The sequence below is a fragment of the Bubalus kerabau genome, chromosome 1 (genome assembly GCF_029407905.1).
Source record: "Bubalus kerabau isolate K-KA32 ecotype Philippines breed swamp buffalo chromosome 1, PCC_UOA_SB_1v2, whole genome shotgun sequence".
NCBI lineage: Eukaryota > Metazoa > Chordata > Mammalia > Artiodactyla > Bovidae > Bubalus > Bubalus kerabau.
The window spans coordinates 246,499,753-246,520,663 of record NC_073624.1 but is presented as its reverse complement, the minus strand read 5'-3'; the positions used below and the strand labels follow the sequence as shown (position 1 = coordinate 246,520,663).

At 37.2% G+C, this 20,911-nt stretch overlaps 1 long non-coding RNA gene across 1 annotated transcript; it reads left to right on the top strand.

The window, feature by feature from the left end:
• The first annotated feature begins 12,765 nt into the window (after window positions 1–12,765).
• LOC129642283 (uncharacterized) lies at window positions 12,766–15,883 on the top strand. Its single transcript, XR_008709591.1, has 3 exons — window positions 12,766–12,885; window positions 15,238–15,341; window positions 15,642–15,883. It is a non-coding gene; the product is annotated as an uncharacterized LOC129642283 (long non-coding RNA).
• The last annotated feature ends 5,028 nt before the right edge of the window (window positions 15,884–20,911 follow it).

The following is a 20,911-nucleotide window of genomic DNA, read 5'->3' as shown; positions in this document are numbered from 1 at the left end:
GGTGACTGCAGCCATGAAATTAAAAGACGCTTACTCCTTGGAAGGAAAGTTATGACCAACCTAGATAGCATATTCAAAAGCAGAGACATTACTTTGTCAACAAAGGTTCGTCTAGTCAAGGCTATGGTTTTTCCTGTTGTCATGTATGGATGTGAGTTGGACTGTGAAGAAAGTTGAGCACCAAAGAATTGATGCTTTTGAACTGTGGTGTTGAAGACTCTTGAGAGTCCCTTGGACTGCAAGGAGATCCAACCAGTCCATCCTGAAGGAGATCAGCCCTGGGTGTTCATTGGAAGGACTGATGCTAAAGCTGAAACTCCAATACTTTGGCCACCTCATGTGAAGAGTTGACTCATTGGAAAAGACTCTGATGCTGGGAGGGATTGGGGGCAGGAGGAGAAGGGGATGACAGAGGATGTGATGGCTGGATGACATCACTGACTCGATGGACATGAGTTTGGGTGAACTCTGGGAGTTGGTGATGGACAGGGAGGCCAGGCATGCTGCAATTCATGGGGTCTCAGAGTCGGACATGACTGAGCGACTGAACTGAACTGAAGCCCATTTGAACTCAGGTGGCCTCCTGTTTGAAAACACAGCTAAAAACCAACCATGTCTAGAATCTCTTCTGTTAAGACCTCTACCCATCTCCATTTGTATTTCCTGGTCTCGTTTGGCCTACGTGCATTTAGAATATACTCTATGTATGCATTTCTCTAATCATTAAAATAGAAGAGAGATGTTTTAAACATAGTTCAAACACCCTATTTTATCTTTGGACTTCAACTGTAAATATCAGTAGTGATCCAAAAAGCTTATGCTGATATACATATTTGTTTGGAAAGTTTCCCTTCCATTTCTAAAACACTTGGTTGCTATAGTTTCTAAGCATTCAATCACAATAATACTTTTTAATTAGCTTAATGCAACACTCTGTTAATTTAAAAGCATTCATGTAATATTGAACAATAAGGTTGTATTTTTAATTAACTATAAACTCCTTGAAGTTAGAGATTATCTCTTAAATTTCTTTGTAGCACACATTTACAGAGCAGTGTTAAGATTTACTGATTGGCAAATTTGGGGTTTTAGTAAGGTGTCAATCATAATACTAGCTGAGAAGTAAAGCAAGCATATGTGCATTGTTTATTTTTTTTAATCTATGAAAAGTATGGGAGTATTCTAGTAGTATTCATTTACTGCTATTTAATTTCAATTTTTTCTGAGTATGACTGATTTGTGAAGTCTATTTTTGTTCTTTCCTTTTTGTACTACTTAAGCAATCAGACATGATAGAGTATGCAATTATTCTGAGGGGTGGGGCCATGCCCCTACTTGCATAGATTTTGTTTTACTCATGCGAAAGCATGAGTAAATTATGACAGATATGCAATTATACAGCTATGTCTTGAAACCATCAAAATAGCCAGTTATTTATAAAAACAAGAAAGAACCTACACATATGCATTTCCAAATTAAACTGCTGAGATATTTTTATTCCAACTTAACATTTGTATTTCTAAGTAATTATGAGCCTGCTCTTTGATAGAATAGATTTCTTAGACTATCCTACAGATAAGTATATTTATTATTATTTTGTTCATATTTCTAATATATTTAAAAAATGTAGTTTATATTTTGTTTTTATTTAGTCACTAATTTGTGCCTATCTCTTTGCAATTCCTTGGACTGCAGCAAGCCAGGTTCCTCTGTCCATGGGATTTTCTAGGCGAAAATATTGGAGTGGGTTGCCATTTCCGTCTCCAAGAGATCTTCCTGACCCAGGGATTGAAACCAAGTCTCTTGCATTTGCAAATATTAGCAAGTGGATTCTTTACCACTGAGTCACCAGGGAAGCTGATATATATATATATAAAACTCATTGACTATTCAGAATGAATCTCCCTCTTGAGAGTCTCTTGGACTGCAAGGAGTTCCAACCAGTCCATCCTAAAGATCAGTCCTGGGTGTTCATTGGAAGGACTGATGCTAAAGCTGAAATTCCAATACTTTGGCTACCTCATGCGAAGAGTTGACTCATTGGAAAATACTCTGATGCTGGGAGGGATTGGGGGCAGGAGGAGAAGGGGACGACAGAGGATGAGATGGCTGGATGGCATCACTGACTCGATGGACACGAGTTTGAGTGAACTGCAGGAGTTGGTGACGGACAGGGAGGCCTGGCGTGCTGCGATTCATGGGGTCGCAAAGAGTTGGAACACGACTGAGTGACTGAACTGAACTGAACTCTAATTTAAGTATATTCATTTTTAAAGAATAACTAATTGGATGAATACAGAAAACAAATTCAATGAATTTAACCTCAAAATGTAAAAAGCATGGATATTTTGCTATGCATTTGGTCCTGAAATATCTGAATCTGAGTCCATAAATTGAACTTTTTGCTGAGCAAACACAAATTTAAGCTGATTCTATCTGAAGCATGCTAGACTACGAAATAGTAAATATCTCATTCACGTGTACCTAATGATATGATAAAAATGTGGGCTCCCTACATGGCTTTACAACTAGTACACTAAATGCTTTAATGCCTTTTAATTTGGTGAGCTTCATTGTTCTCTTATCATCAATATTATAATAAAATTGAAACAAAATGGATAGCTCCATATTTCTATGGACTGCTAGTATGTTCAATTTGAACTCTTCAACATTTAATTTTAATAATTCAATCTTGAGATTATTATTCAATATCTGTTCCAATGATATGCAATGACATATTAGAATACCATTAAAACATATAAATAGTAAGCACTTGAAAGTGATAGCTATTTTCTAATTTTTTAAAAAATTTTAGTATAGACTGACCCATAAATCTATGCTGAGAGTTTTCTTTTCTTTTTTTTTTTTAATTTTATTTTATTTTTAAACTTTACATAATTGTATTAGTTTTGCCAAATATCAAAATGAATCCGCCACAGGTATACATGTGTTCCCCATCCTGAACCCTCCTCCCTCCTCCCTCCCCATTCCATCCCTCTGGGTCGTCCCAGTTTTCATGTAACATTAGGCAATTCTTGATATCATGTGTATTAAAATTTTTCTGCTACGTAGAATTAAAAGTAAAAATAAATGGGACCTAATCAAACTTAACAGGCTTTTGCATGGCAAAATAAATCATCAACAAAATGAAAAGACAACTTATAGAATTGGAAAAAATATTTGCAAATAATGAGAGTGACAAAAGTTTAACTTCCAAATTGTACAAATAGTACATGCAACTCAATAGCAACAACAAAAACACAACCCAATTAAAAAATCTTCTCTTTAGAAGATCTAAATAGACATTTCTCTAACGAAAACATAAAGATGGCCAACAGGTACACAAAAAGATGTTCCACATCACTAATTATTAGAGAAATGCAAGTCAAAACTACAATGAGGAATCACCTCACTATGGTCAGAATGGCCATGAGGGCCATGGAAAAAATGGGAACCCTCTTACACTGTTGGTGGGAATGTAAACAGTTGCACTATTATGGAGAACAGTATGGAGGTTCTTTAAAGAAACTGAAAATAGAGTCATCATATGATCCAGCAAGTCTACTTCTGGACATACATCCAGGAAAGACAAAGGCTCTGATTCGAAAGATATATGCATCCTGATGTTCAGAGCTGCACTATTTACAATAGCCAAGACTTGGAAGCAACCAAAGTGTCCATCCACAAATGTATGAATAAAGAAGGTATGGTACTTACACACAATGGAATGTTACTCAGTTATGTAAAATAATGAAATAATGTCATTTGCAGAAACATGGATGGACTTAGAGATTATCATACTAAGTGAAGAAAGTCAGACAAAGACAAATATAATATGATATCATTTATATGTAGAATCTAAAAAACAGTACAAGTGAATTTATTTACAAAAGACAAACAACTTATAGACATACAAAACAAACATGGTTACTGGCAGGGGTGGGGGCAGGGAGATAAATTGGGAGTATGGGACTAACAAATGCATACTATTCTATATATAAAATAGATAAACATAAGGATCTACTATATAACTCGTCCTTATAATAAACTATAGTGGAAAAGAAGAGAATACAAATATATATGGATACATAGGCATAACCAAATCACTTTGCTGTACACCTGAAACAAACATAATATTGTAAATCAACTATGCTTCAACAAAAAATATTAATTCCATTACTAATTATTTGAGATCATTTTCTGACCTCATCACCTTCAGTAAAGTAGTGTTCCACCCTTGTTATATCTCTTTACAGCTTTTTTTTTATGATTCAATCCTTTTCTGAAATTATTCAAATGTATATATTATTATATATTTATAATATTCACTTGTAACAACAAATATTATAAATTATTTGTTCTTATTTATATAGTTGTTTATGTTTGTCACTTATAATAGTCATAAGAATAGCACCAATAACAAAAATCTTTAATAGCATTTAATGGTAATTAAGATTTATTGGACACTTATAATAAGTCAGAAACTATCCAAGACCTTTATACGTATTAACACATGGAATTGTCATAAGAACCCTCTGGAACTTGCAACTATTATTATCCTCATTTCATAGGTGAAGAATGAGTGACAGAAGGTTCCTGTCCCAGTTCAATTCAGTTGCTCACTCATGTCCGACTCTTTGTGACCCCATGGACTGCCTTGATTCAATTCGCATCATATTTGTTATTTTTCCTCTTCATTGTCTTCTGCCTTAATCACGGTTCACTATTTTTCTATAAGAATCACCATTTTCATAAAAGTGAAATAAGTGTTACATTCGCTCAGTCGTGTCTGACTCTTTGGAGCCCCATAGACTGTAGCCTACCAGGCTCCTCCAATCCATGGGATTTTTTAGCCAAGAGTACTGGAGTGGGTTGCCATTTCCTTCTCCAGGGGATCTTCCCCACCCAGGGATCACACCCAGGTCTCCCACATTGCAGGTAGATGCTTTACTGTCTGAGCCACCAGGGAAGCCCTAGTGTTACATCAAAGATGTCTAAAATCCATTTGGGGGGCATAAATATTTTAGTTCATGTGCATGCACACACACACACACACACACACACACACACACACATATATATATACTCATAGTGAATAAAATAAAAGTTATGGAATTTTTCCCCAAGATATAGTCCAGTTTGTACTTTGAAAATATTCCTCTGAGTAAACCAGAATATAGAAAGCATTGTCCTCAACATTTTGGTGGCTCTTTCCTATCTGCCTCTAAAATCCCTACATAATTACCTTTATTGAACTGTTTAAGCACAGAAGTATTTAAAGAGAACCCTTAAAAAAAAAAGGAAAAAGAGTTGCAACATTGCTGTTTCCACTTCCTCTTGTTCAAATCTGGTTTTGGTCTCTCCAAATGCATTGAGGTGTTTTAGTCAAGTCACTGACAAACTCTGTCTCCACATTCTTATAGCAGATGGTTACTTTCCCCTACTTTTTACTCTCTTACCTTCTCAGATCCCCTCATGCTAGTTTTCCACCTAGCTCACAAGCACCTCCATTTCAGTCTCTTCTGATTCTGTACCTCGAAGTTCTACATGTGAAATTATTGAGAAAAAATATATTTCTTCAGATAAAGCTAAGGTATATTAGTAAGCCAAATGTTTAATAAAAAGTTTTACTTATGACTAGAGATGGGTTACAGAATTTGGCTACAAGCCAAAAAATAAATCAATAAATAAAAGACTTTCTTCAACTCTTCTTGATCTGATGACATCTAACAATCCTAAAATGGACTGGAATAACATATTGTACCTGCACTATGGACGTAATGTAACTTTTAATTCTGATTATGTTTTAACCTGGTTTAATGACTGTTTTGCCTCACATCTGTAATTGCAGAATAGGGTTCGTTTCCAGCCATCTGAAAGTTTTTAAGTTACAAATGGTTGTCCAGGCTCCTATAAGTACCACAGCCTCCTCCAACTATTACTTGGAGCCCCTGGATTAGAGACCCTCAATATGAGGGTTAGGAGAATATGCTGCCCCAATAATTTAGGGATGATGCCCCTCAACAGCAGGAAGTAGTTGTGGAATGAAAACGATGCCCCTTTTGCTTGGCAACACAATTTTCCTGAAAGAAAAGGGGGAGAGTGAGAGAGTCAAATCCTAGGCAGGTTGATAAGAAGTTCAGGTTCCCTGAGGAGGAGAGGGGGTCTGGGGCTCTCGAAGAGGAGATAGGTGTCTGGAATTCTCAAGGAGGAGGAAAGGACAAATGTCTTTTTCTTTTTTCTCTTTACAACCCTTCATTTTAGTAACCTAAAAGGTTTTTCTTTAAGCCTGAACAGATGATTGCACAACAAACAACTCAGTTTAAACTCTGTACTAAGGATTATATAACAACAATGTATCCTGCTTGAGTACAGTTTCTCCTTCCTAAAAACCTTCTGACTAATCCTGATAGTTTAGAATGTATATTATGGGAGTGCGTCTGGCAAAATCTTACTATTATTAAGTTCTAATCCTGTTATTTAAAATGTAAATTGTGGGAGTGGGTATGGTAAAATATTTGCAATCTTAAGACATTCTTTTGATTTATTGAAATAATTAATTAAAAAAGTATATAATTGCCTTGCTAAAGGTTAGCCAAGGGGACACTCTCAGTCCCCCTCCTGATGTCTATATCAGAAACTTTCTCTGTCCCTTTTTCACTTTAATAAAGCTCTGCTACACACACACACATACACACACACACACAGACACACAGAGAAAAGCAGCTCAATTCAAAGAACTACCAGTGATTTGCAATAATTTACTGCTTGTTTCTGCTCCAATTATCAAATACCTTGCTTCTGGTTGCTAGCTGTACCCTTTTATCAGACTAGTTCAATAAATGACTTCTAAATGCACACCTATCTTTTATACTCAAACATTGGAACCTTTACTTCAAACATCAGACAATCATCTTTAAAGGCTTACAATACATTATGTACTACACAGGGATAAATTATTAAACTTATTCTCACACTCTGGATAGCAAAAAACTGAATACCCAAATATAAGTGTACATGCTGAGACAACATAAGTAAAATAAATATGCTGAACATATGTCCAAAATTTAAATATGCCCATTTAAATTATTATGAAAAATAACAATTACAAAGTGAGGGTTAGATTAAAAAAAAAAAGATATGTTCTGGTCAAATAGGTTTAGTATATGTTGTTTACCATTTTTCTGCTTGAGAGATTCACAGTACACATTTGCATGTTAAATGTTCTGAGAATTACACACAAAAAAAACAAAACCTAGTTTTCTTTATTACATATTAGCAAAACTGATTTGGATATGTATTTTATCTCTACATGTGTTTATTTTTTAGATAGCCACATTTATATACATGGAACATCATTTTGTGTTATGCTACTTTGGAAAAGATTATTCTACAAAAATTATCTGAATAAACAAAATCAGAAGCAGTTTACATCAATGTTATCATTTTTTATTACTATAATTATTACTATTATCATCCTTTAGATCTGGGACTTTTACTTAAATTGAAGGAGAAACCAGAATTGCGGAATCACTTTTTAAAAATCTCTCTCTTTAGGCCCATCCAATAAGTGTTGAGTCATATCTGAATGAGAAAAACCCAGGGAGATAAATCCTTTGGAAAAGCTCTACAGATGATTTGAATACTGATATAGTAACACTTCCTCCTCCAGTTTTGTCCTTCCCTTCAACCATTGATCTATGTAATTGTTCCAGTGTTCCGCTTCACTTTGTCTTCCCTGGTGCTTCAGACAGTAAAGTGTCTGCATGCAATTCAGGAGACCCGGGTTTGATCCCTGGGTTGGGAAGATCCCCTGGAGAAGGAAATGGCAACCCACTCCAGTACTCTTGCCTGGAAAATTCCATGGATGGAGGAGCCTGGTAGGCTATAGTCCATGGGGTCGCAAAGAATCGGACACGACTAAGCACCTTCACTTCACTTTGCTTCACTTCACTTCATTTTGTAAAAGAACATATTAATTTTTCAAAACCAAATCTTACAAACATAAACTTTGAAATTATTCTTTAGCTTGAATTGTTCAGCACAGGAATTGTTCTTATTTCCAATTTTAGTATCATCATCTAAACTGCACAATTTTAGATAGCTATATTTATATATAAGTATTAATATATATGTTATCTAAGTTTACAGAAACATTGGTGCATTTGTTTTCAAGAGTTCTCAATGTTTCTTGAACCTCAAATATCTACTACACAGATTTTTCCCCTTCAAAAATATAAACAGTCATTTCCCATAAAGAACACAAATCCCACCAAGGGAGTGCATCAGATATTTCACTTCTGGGCAGACATTTCCCTTATATCTATACTGGGCCCATAGATTGTGCTGCAAACTTTTTTATAGCTAATTAAAAATTATTCAGACCTGTAGTATCCTGGTGGGCTACTATCCAGAAGGTCTGAAAACAGACTCTTAGATTTAATGACTAAGCAGTTAGCCTTAGCGACTAAACAGCAAACCACAACAAAAGTATTTCAGCTAGGTATTACAGCTTAACAAGACCCATGTGAATGTTTCCACTGGGAAAATATAAATAATCACCACATTTACACAATTATAGTTCTATTACTTACAGTAATATTCAAATATGCTGAAGCAGTAGATAGAATTCAGGTAGAATTAGATTTACCAGTGAGATATTTTTCACATTATTGAGTGGTATGATTCACTTACAGCTAAATGGATCTGGCATTGATCATCTTGGATTGATTGTCTGTTTTGACCACATTGGCCAAGCTGCTTGTCAGACATTTAACTTCAAGCTCCAGTTGGCTTCTACTATACATACGTGCATGCGAGTTTCATTCATCTGGCTTTAGCAACAGTCCCACTTAATTTGCAAAGGATGTGTCCACTTTGTAAATTGATGTTTATTCATTTTATTTGACTTCAAATTGGCAAGATATTTCTAGCACCATTACATGGAATCCAAACTTACAAGGCTGATCAAATTTCAGATGCAGGTCACAATAAACCATAACCTTCCATTTATCTCTCAAAAATTCACTGAGGACAGAGTTATTTTCTTGTACTCTGCCCAGTAGGCAGAAGCACAGAGGGGAAGACATTTCATAAGTGTTATGAAGACATGGCTACTCCCCTCAGAAGATTTAGTCTAGTGAATCTTCCCTTTACATTCAATTTGTGTGGCATTCAGTTCTGTCTATGAATTATAAATCAACATTATTTTATAGCCATTTTACTTTAAAAAGCCAACTATCACTAAATTTATAAGCAAAAGAAGCACAAAGATTCTGGTAAATTAGACTGTTGAGTAAACATGAAAATATTTTTATGAAAGAGAAGAATTGGTACAATGCTAAAATAAAACTATTTCTTTGTGGCTGGGGTGTGCATATGTAAAGAAGCCATATGCCTACTTTTTATACAGATTCATAAAACATCACCTTGTTTATAATTCCATTACTGACTTATACAACTAATGCTTGAAAGTATATCTCTGCTAGTACAATATACAATTAAAATAGTATCTATTGATTAGAAATATTTTGACACAGTAAATATGTTTTCAACACATTAGAAGGTAAAAAAACAAACAAACAAACAAAAAAAAAACTAAGAAGTCTACCATAACACCTATGGACCTAGATTTGAATATTAGCTTTCAGTCTCTACCCAGGAAACCTTGATGTGAGCACCAGTGTTTAAAAACTGCCATGTGAGCAGATAGTTCTCTAAAGCAAACTGATCTTTCAGGAAATCCAAACTGGGTTTGTTTCTATTTCCACTGAGCATTTTTCTTTCCAGAGAGAAGAGTCATATCTGCGAGTAGATTGCTGAGAAGATCTGCATGCAGTCAGCATCATGTATCTCCAAAGTCAGTAGCTTGCTTGGGGCAGAGGTGAATTATCTGGTTTATGGGGGCTCAGATAGAGGTCACTGCTTGGATTGCAGTTCTGACTTGTCTGAGGCTTGTTTTGTGTAAATGTGGAAGTAGCAGCTTCTGAATTCCTGTAGTGAAGCAAACCTTATCTTCTGTTTGAAGCTGGATTTACTCTGAGTTTCCATGATGAGATCTTATAAACAGAACTCTCCTCTTAGCAGATATAAATATGAAGAGATGTATCTTTTGACCTTCTCTGTGGAATCCTTATAGGTTCCAAAATGTGACTATTAACATGTCAAAGAATATTTGGGGTAGAGAGTGGACATGCTCATTTCTAAAATGTATAAACTGAGGCTAAAATCAGTTATTTTTCATGGAAAAAAAATAAAGCACTCAACAGCAGACAGCTTTTCTAAATAATTCAGAATTTCATTATTTGATAAGAGGATTTACTCTTCTATATTTCTAAAACAACTAGGAAATGATTTTAGCAATGTTATTAAGGTAATAGCAAAATTGGGACTAAGGAAACATTGTATCATTTTCTTGAGAATAAAATGTTGTGCCAACTTGATTGTCCATGGGCAGTGATGGGGGAAAAAAACAAAACACTTTAGTGTCCTTGCCAATTTCAAAATGCCTAGCCTTAGTAAAGAACTAGCCACATTTCAAATACCCCTGGAAAGGTCAACATCTTGAGGCAGGATAAGCACATACAACTGACTGTTTTTATGTCACTAAAGAGCATGTTTTAGAACATAATACTCCAGTTTTCAAAGTTGGAAATTCATGAAGGTAGAGTATATTGCCAAAAATACTCTTTCTAACAGGAGGTGCTTAATGAAACCATTGTGTTTCTAAGATACTGCTGCTGCTGCTGCTGCTAGGTCACTTCAGTCGTGTCCGACTGTGTGCGACCCCAGAGACGGCAGCCCACCAGGCTCCCCCATCCCTGGGATTCTCCAGGCAAGAACACTGGAGTGGGTTGCCATTTCCTTCTCCAGTGCATGAAAGTGAAAAGTGAAAGTGAAGTCACTCAGTTATGTCCAACTCTTAGTGACCCCATGGACTGCAGCCTACCAGGCTCCTCCGTCCATGGGATTTTCCAGGCAAGAGTACTGGAGTGGGGTTCCATTGCCTTCTCCTCTCAGATACTAAGAGGGTTAAAAAAAAATTTTTTTTTTTTTTCATTCAGTTCAGTTCAGTTCAGTCGCTCAGTCATGTCCTGACTCTCTGCGACCCCATGAATCGCAGCACGCCAGGCCTCCCTGTCCATCACCATCTCCCGGAGTTCACTCAAACTCAGGTCCATCGAGTCAGTGATGCCATCCAGCCATCTCATCCTCTGTCGTCCCCTTTTCCTCCTGCCCCCAATCCCTCCCAGCATCAGAGTCTTTACCTATAAGCAATTCCAAATATAGCAAATAGATCATTTACTGGCCTCAGGAGGGAGGCAGGGGAACTTAATTGTTTTACGTCTTAAATGGGGACACTGAGTCACTGATTATTTAATTTTCTCTTTAGAACCACCATTGTTACCCTGTTGGTATTAAGTGGATTTCCCTGGTGGCTCAGACGGTAAAGCATCTGCCTACAACGCAGGAGACCTGGGTTCAATGCCCCAGTCGGGAAGATCCCCTGGCAAAGGAAATAGCAACCCACTCCAGTACTCTTGGGAGAAGGCAGTGGCACCCCTCACCCCACTCCAGTACTCTTGCCTGGAAAATCCCATGGACGGAGGAGCCTGGTAGGCTGCAGTCCATGGAATCCCAGGGACGGGGGAGCCTGGTGGGCTGCTGTCTATGGGGTCAGGCAGAGTCGGACACGACTGAAGCGACTTAGCAGCAGCAGGAGTACTCTTGCCTGGAAAATCCCATGGACGGAGGAGCCTGGTAGGCTACAGTCCATGAGGTCGCAAAGAGTTGGACACGACTGATCAACTTCACTTTCACTTTCATTATGTGAGCTGTTTGCAATAATGGAAAATCCATTTATTACTGGAGAAGGTATTTAAAAACAATACAATTATTGTCAAACTGGTGTTGGCTTTACAGAACATGATTTCAAAATGTCCTTTGTTGAGATTCTCTTTCTATGTAACTACTATGAAAATGATGGTAGTAGACATAATAAGCTAATCATCGTCAGATTTTTAGTGAGCAAGTGTGAACTCTTGGTAGATTTTAAGTAAGGAAAACTGGATTATATCACACAAATCTGAACATCAGGATATTTTAGCCATTAACCACATGTAAATGTATGTTTTTAAGTTAGGGTGATTTTATCTCGATAACAAGGAGCTTTCACATAAACTTACTTTAGCTCTAGGTAAAGAATTTAGAATGTCCTTTCCTCCTTGGCCCTTTTAAAACATAGTTTATCTTTTTCCTACATTACCTCTCATTCGGAGAGGACAAAAAGTAAACATTGCTGGGAAGAATTCAAAGGTATGAGCTCTAGACTCCAGCTTTCTTGAGGGGCACTTAGGATAGCAGATAGGCTTGACCCACTTATTTATTAATTTTTTCATCAAATGATTATAGGCTGTCTACCGTGTTCCAGGGATTATTCTGAATGTTAACAATATTCTAGTGAATCAGACAGACAGGTTCCCTGCTCTAGTGGTACTTATATTCTTAAGGAGAAACAGCAAATATGCAATCAAACTTATAATTTTAGGCAGTACAAAAAGATAAAATAAGGTAGAGGATAGAGAATTAGACGAGTATGGTAAAGGAGTTGGATATTTCAGATATAGCTTATACTGGTTCAAGAAAGTTTATTGTGAAACATTCAGGACTTTTGCAAGTAGGTTTTTAAGTCATCTGTAGCTTGAAATCAAGGAAATTGGCAATGGCTGTAATCAGAACTCCCACCCCTTCTCCGAGAGTCAATTTACCAGCATACCTTTGGAAATGATAGGCAAAGAAAGTGCTTTTCTAGAGATGACTTTTTACAGAGACTTGAATGTATTGAAGAAGTAAGTTATGAAAAGATGATGGGGAAGAACATTCCAGGTAGGCTGGAACTCTAAGTACAGAAGCCCTGAGATAGAAATAAATAGCTTAAAATATGGACATAGTGTGAAAAGCAAGGTAAAATGTATCCAGAGATCTAGGAGAAGTTATATAATGTAGGCCATGATAAGGAATCTATCTTTTAACTACAATAGAGATAGGTTTTGAGTAGGGAAGGAATATAATTTGCTTTCATTATTGTAAGGATCATTCTAGCTGTTCCATGGGGATAAAAAGATGTTAAGAGTTGAGATTGAAAATAGGAAGCTGAGTTTGGGTGTTATTGTGATTCTGCCTTGCAAGAGATAATGGTGGGCTCAACTAGCATCACTGCGGTTGTGGTGAGAAGTAGTAATCCTTAGCATATATTTTAAAGTAGAATTCGTAGAGCATAATGACAGTGTGAGGGTGAGAGAAATCAAAGATAATCTTTATTTTTGCCCAAAGCAAAAAGGCAAGTACTGATATCATTTTCTAAAATGAAAAGGTTGGGAGACAGGTTTGATAAGTTGGGGTCTAAGAATTAACATTCTATTTTGTATACAAAATTAGAATGTTAGGTTTATTAGGTTTAAAATAATATGAGTCTATGTACACCCCTCTAATAGAATTGTCCTATTGTTTATCATGATAGTGATCTGATGAATTGATTCAATTTATGGGAAAGCTTCCTGTCAATTGTATGGTTCTGTCTGTGGTCAACTTTTACCCTGAAGCAAATATTGAAAATATTTGAAAATATTGAATTCTATAGTAATGGACGGAGAAGGCAATGGCACCCCACTCCAGTACTCTTGGCTGGAAAATCCCATGGACGGAGGAGCCTGGTAGGCTGCAGTCCATGGGGTCGCTAAGAGTCAGACACGACTGAGCGACTTCACTTTCACTTTTCACTTTCATGCACTGGAGAAGGAAATGGCAACCCACTCCAGTGTTCTTGCCTGGAGAATCCCAGGGATGGGGGAGCCTGGTGGGCTGCCGTCTCTGGGGTCGCACAGAGTCAGACACGACTGAAGCAACTTAGCAGCAGCAGCAGCATAGTACTGGAAGTAATTTCTTCTTACAATTAACATACAATGGTCCAGTATCATTCCTTTTGATTTCCCAGTTTTAGAACTTCATAAATTATGTGGTATATTCTATATCAAATATTAATTTGGAAGTTCCATTGAATTGTAGGAAAAGATCACAAAATCAATTTTTTTAAATAATTAAGATATTTAAAGAGATTCATTTAGAAACTTATCTGATATAGATACATTTGTTTACAATTACTGAATATTTAAAAGTTAAAGTTTTATCTGTGTTCACAGGCAAAGATGAACTGTATGAAAAGTAACATAAAGACAGAAGTCTTTAGGACCAGATTACAGATAAAATCTATAAATCTCAAAAAGGCGAGATTTTCATATAAAATGTGTAAACTTGTTTAAATAGATATATAGTTTCTGTTTCCAAATTTTATCCTTCATAAATACTGCATTCATCCAATATTATCATAAAAAATTAAATGCCTGAAAATGAAGTCAGTAGTACTTACAACACTCAACTCTTATGAAGCTTAATTTCCATTTGTTATTATAGCCTTCATTATTCTCAATCATTAATTCTTTAAATGCATATCACATGCTATGTAGTATTAAAATACATTTCAACTCAGTTTTAGTATAATTAATTAGTTGTTCTAAAATCTGCATTCTATGTATAGAATATGTATTTAATTTTCCTGTATTGATAACTTACTTTGTCAGCAAACATATTTTGTCAGTATTTTATACTTATTTTTGTTTCTGATTAAGAAATTGAAATGTTCCTACTAATCATTTTCAAAAAAAAGAAGTGAAAAGGAAATAACAGGTTGTCTTCTTTTGCTGGGTGGCAGATTTAAGAAAAGTGAATATAGATAGAAATGGTTACCTTCACTAAATATGGATCACCTTGGGAACAGAAGGGTCTGCTTCCTTCCATGTGAAGTTTGTCTCTGTCACTGGTTATCTACAGCTAATACTGATAAATAAATAAACTTCTCGAAATGCAAAATCACATATTTCCTTAAAGAAGCACTCTGACTGAAGAAGGAAGGTTAACGTATGTGATGAAAATTCACTGTACAATGATGCAAAAGGAAAACTTCAAACCTCTTCCCAAGATTAAAAAAAAAAAAAAATCAAGTTCTAAGAAGTAATTGAAAAAGATCCCAGTAAACAGAAGGCATCTTTCATTTTTATCTTCTTTGACTTTTATTGGCAGAAAGCTGATATGTGTGACTTTTATTGATTTAATATACACATCGAACATCTAAGCTGTCTTCTATTTCACACCTCTTATATGAATATAATGTGGAAACTATAGTTTGAGCTACCAGGGGAATAAGAACACTGAAAAAGATCCTGTGTGGCCAGCACAGCTGTTGCAGTGGGATGAAGTTATACCTGCCATTATAGGAGACATATCAGGTAAATTAATTTCCATGGAATTGAAGCTCCCTTTCATGAACATTATCCTCAAAATTATGCTGGACTAGGGGTAGAAATTTACCTGTACTTATAATAACATGACTATAGGGCAAAATATGAGACCATGTTTAACCATGATTACAAGGCAATATTTGAAACAAAACATCTTACCATCAGTCACTCATTCTTTATCTGTAAAATGAGGATAAGAGTACACACCTTATAGAATTTTCATGAAGATTAAAAAAGAAATTACCTATAGAGTTCTAAATGATAATTTGCTATTTCTTGAAATAATAGGTCAAATTTTTGGGGGCCGGCGTGAGGCACTCCACCCACGGCAAAGGTCATGAGGAAGGAGGCTCGACATACGCAAAGGCAGGATCGAGCCTCAGGAGTCCCCCTGGAAATCCTCGAGCATCTACACCCATAACCAGAGCCTGCCTACTTTACTACTTTGGGCTCTCATCTACACCTCTGACTTTACGGGGGGCTGTCCCCCACCACCTCTTTCAGAGAAGGAGTTAACTTAGAGCTCCAGTTAATAATAATTCCTGGGCGTGATAGGAGTGTCTCAACCTACCAACTCCTCTGAAGGTTCTCTAGCCTGCCTGACAGGCTTGTCCGGCCACATGTGATTGCTCACAGCCTCCCAACTGTGAGAGGCACGAGATGCTTTAAACCTTCTAAAAACAGGTTCCTTAGAAAAGTTAGAAAACCATTAGTATAAGCATAGTGGGCTGATTAGAAATTGTATTGATGAAGGGTTTTTCCTTTGTTGAGCCAATGTTTGCTGCTAAGTCTCCATATCCCCTGCCCTTACACACATGAATGAATATATAGAAGAAATAAGTATTAACCTTTGGTATAAATCACATTAGACCTTAGGCTAAGTAAATTATTTCCTTAACTAAAACCCACCCTATAGGAATGTAACTTTATTTGGGTGGCGTCTGTTTTAAGAATAATCACCCTTGGAGAAATAAGTGTCCTGGTTGACTGACCGCTGTCACAAGGAGAGGGTCATAAATTGTCAGCAGGCCCCCTGGCCAGAAGATGATGTAACACCCCTAAGACCTCTGTATACATTTGTATGAAGCACCTGACTTTGATAAAAGTCAGGACTGCTGACCCCGCATGACTTTTGCATAACATCTCAGTGTATAAAAGTAGACCATGGAAAATAAAGAATTGGGATCAGTTCCTCAAAAGACTGGTCTCCCCATGTCGCGCTCTCTCTCACTCTGGCTGAGTCTCCATCTGGAGCGCGGAACCCGCCATGCTTACTAATTATGCCTGGGCTTCTAAGATCCGACCGGGGAGGCCTCAGTGTCTCCTCTCCTTCAGGAGAACGGAAGGACGCCTGCGGCCTACGTAAGTGGTGCAAGCTTCTTGTCTTGAAGTTTTATTGGTCCCCCGCATAAACCAAGCTACTCAGCCTCTTTTCTCACTGAATTTTCCTACTGAGCTATCCTCATTCTATTACTCTTTATATCTTTGATGAATAAATAATTAAATAGATCGCCGACACCATCCCCGCTTCGAATACCCTGGATCAGCCGGGGCTGGACCCCGGCATCAAATGATGATTTTTCTACTTTGAGTATCAAGAGACAGGTGTATATCATGGGAGGAAAGATTATTTTGTTTGTTGAAGGAAAATATACTATAAAGGTAAGTATATTTATTTCATGTAATAGTTGAAAGTGAAAGTGGAAGTTGCTCACTTGTGTCCAACTCTTTGTTACCCCATGGACTACACAGTCCATGGAATTCTCCAGGCCAGAATACTGAAGTGGGTAACCTTTCCTTTTTTCAGGGTATCTTCCCAACCCAGGGATCGAATGTACCATTTGCTGCTTTAAATGTTTTACAAATAATTCATAACAAACCTATGCATAAAGAAGTTTTTTTTTTTTTTTTTAACATTGTATAGGACATAAAACTAAGGCACAGGGAATAACCTCTGTAAGAAGCAGAGCCAGCAGGCAAACCCAAGGTAGCTGGTGCCCAGAACACACTGAAACCACATACTCTGCTACTCGGTCTCTTTTAAGTGTTATAAAACTTCCACTTTAACCTGACAGACTTTGTCATTTGAGTATCATATGTCATGTATATATGTATGTATGCCTTTCTATAAAAGTATTGCATCATTCAAATTCTTTGAATAAGCCCACATTCAAAGCAAATGACTATAAAAGCATGATGATACTCGGTTCCTTTTGAGGAGAAAACAGATATCATCAGTTATGTCATTGTTCATAATTAGGCATATTTTTCCCTACTGCTGCTAAGTCACTTCAGTTGTGTCGGACTCGGTGTGTCCTCATAGACGTCAGCCCACCAGGCTCTCTTGCCCCTAGGATTCTCCAGGCAAGAACATCGGAGTGGGTTGCCATTTCCTTCTCCAATGCATGAAAGTGAAAAAGTGAAAGTGAAGTCACTCAGTCGTGTCCGACTCTTAGCGACCCCATGGACTACACCCTACCAGGCTCCTCCATCCATGGGATTTTCCAGGCAAGAGTACTGGAGTGGGGTGCCATTGCCTTCTCCGATATTTTTCCCTAAGCAGAATTAAATTTGCATTTTAAAGACTCACCTTACCAAAAGTATATTTAAAATTAATCACTTCAAGCTAAATTTGGTTGGTAGTTTACTGTTCTAGGTGCTGTTTTGGTGCTTATTTTTTAAATAACTTGTTTTATTTTAAATACATAAATAGAACCAACTTTTTTTGGTGATCAATATTAAACTTCCTGAATAGATTTAGGTTGATCCAGTATCTGAATTATTTTCTCTTACTCTGGTTTAACCTAGACTTTCTCTCTTTAAGTTTTTGGATTTAATGAGAATTTTAAAAAATTAAAAAAGAATATGTCTCATTAAAAATCAGAAGAGGAAAAAATTTCAGCTTCTCTTTATCTTCCTATTTCCCTTCAGTCAGTCAGTTCAGTTGCTCAGTCGTGTCCAACTCTTTGCAACCTCATGGACTGCAGCATACCAGGCCTCCCTGTCCATCACCAACTCCTGGAGCTTACTCAAACTCAAGTTTATTGAGTTGGTGATGCCATCCAACCATCTCATCCTCTGTCATCCTCTTCTCCTCCTGCCTTCAATCTTGCCCAGCATCAGGGACTTTACCAATGAGTCACTTCTTTGCATCAGGTGGCCAAAGTATTGGAGCTTCAGCTTCAGCATCAGTCCTTCCAGTGAATATTCAGGACTGATTTCCTTTAGGATGAACTGGTTGGATCTCCTTGTAGTTCAAGGGACTCTCAAGAGTCTCCTCCAACACCACAGTTCAAAAGCATCGTTCTTTGGCGCTCAGCTTTCTTTTGAAAAAGGAAATGGCAACCCACTCCAGTATTCTTGCCTTGAGAATCCTGTGGACAGTGGAGCCTGGTGGGCTGTTGTCCATAGGGTCGCGCAGAGTCGGACACATCTGAAGCAATTTGGTAGCAGCAGCAGCAGCAGCTTTCTTTATAGTCCAACTCTCACATCCATACATGACTACTGGAAAAACCATAGCTTTGATTAGACGGAACTTTGTTGGCAAAATAATGTGTCTGCTTTTTAATATGCTGTCTAGGTTGGTCATAACTTTTCTTCTAAGGAGCAAGAGCTTTTTAATTTCATGGCTGCAGTCACCATCTGCAGTGATTTTGGAGCTGCCCCCTCCCAAATAAAGTCTGTCACTGTTTCCATTGTTTCCTTGTCTATTTGCCATGAGGTGATGGGAGAAGATGCTATGATCTCAGTTTTTGGAATGCTGAGTTTTAGGTAAACTTTTTCACTCTCCTCTGTCACTTTCATCAAGAGGCTCTTTAGTTCTCCTTCGCTTTCGGCCATAAGCACGGTGTCATCTGCATATCTGAGGTTACTGATATTTCTCCCTGTAATCTTGATTTCATCTTATGCTTCAAGCAGCCCAGTGTTTCTCATGCTGTACTCTGCATTTAAGTTAAATAAGCAGGGCGACAATATATAGCCTTGGTATATTCCTTTCCCAATTTGGAACCAGTCTGTTGCTCCTTGTCCAGTTCTAACTGTTACTTCCTGACCTACATATAAATTTCTCAGGAGGCAGGTCAGGTGGTCTTGTATTCCCATCTCTAAGAATTTTCTAAAGTTTGTTGTGACCCACTGTTTAGTTCTATCTACTTCCCTTCAGCTCAGTTCAACTCAGTCCCTTCCAGTTCAGCTCAGTTCAGTCGTTCAGTTGCGTCCGACTTTTTGCGACCCCATGAATCGCAGCCAGGCCTCCCTGTCCATCACCAACTCCTGGAGTTCACTCAGACTCACATCCATCGAGTCAGTGATGCCATCCAGCCATCTCATCCTCTTCGTCCCCTTCTCCTCCTGCCCCCAATCCCTCCCAACATCAGAGTCTTTTCCAATGAGTCAACTCTTCACATGAGGTGGCCAAAGTACTGGAGTTTCAGCTTTAGCATCATTCCTTCCAAAGAAATCACTTAAAAGATCTACTCCAATCATTTTACAAATTTAGAATTAAAATATTTGTAAGACAGAAGCAAAATATTAGCTGTCTGTTTTAAGTGCTTCCTTGGTACCAGATCCATAATCACATTTAAACCTTACACTGTTCTCTGTGCTTAGTATTATTGTTGTTGTTATTCAGTCACTCAGTCGTATCTCACTCTTTGTGACCCCATGGAGTGCAGGATGCTGGGCGTCCTAGTCCTTTACCATCTCCCAGAGTTTGCTCAAACTCAGTATCATTAGCCCTATTTTACTTTTAAGAAATCAGCACAACTAAGCCTCAGAAATACCTGTTAGCTTGCTCAAGTGCATACAGTTCCAGAGAAAGGATATAGATATATCTGTGTCTGTAAAACCTGATTGCTTGAAAAATCCAACCTACTGCCTGCCAAAGAGTTGGTTGACACCAACCTCCTACATTGTACTTATGAAGAGAAGTCCTCTTGAGATGTAAGCAAGGCTTCTGCTCTTTTAACTCTTGTTCCCTCATGAGTAAAAAGCCGAGATAGACTTGTGGGTATCTCTAAAACATTCAGGCTAAGAGAGTGCTATAGTCTCTTTAAGTTTGCCAATTATGATGAAAAATAGAAAGAAAAAAATAAGGAAAAATTTCAATTGTCAATCTCTCTCAGTTGCTCAGTTGTGTCCAACTCTTTGTGACCCCATGGACTGCAGCATGCCATGCTTCCCTTTCCATCACCAACTCCTGGAGATTGCTGAAACTCATGTCCATCAAGTCCGTGATGTCATTTGTCAATAAGTTGACTCAATAAAAGATGCACTCCTAAATCTAGTGCCTAATTTTATGTAAAACCTATTTTCTTAATTTTATATTGTTTAGAGGTTTTACATATATATATATATGTATGTATTATTTTAATGGTTTTGAGGTCATATATAGCAGTTAATTATTGCTTAAAACTAGTTTTATAAAGTTATCCACAGGAAAGCATGCATTCGTATGCTCTCAATTGCATCATTTGAACTAAATTTTTTTTTCTTCTTATTAATATTAAAGTAGAAAAATGAAATGTCCCATTTGCCATATATTGTACTCAATATGGTTT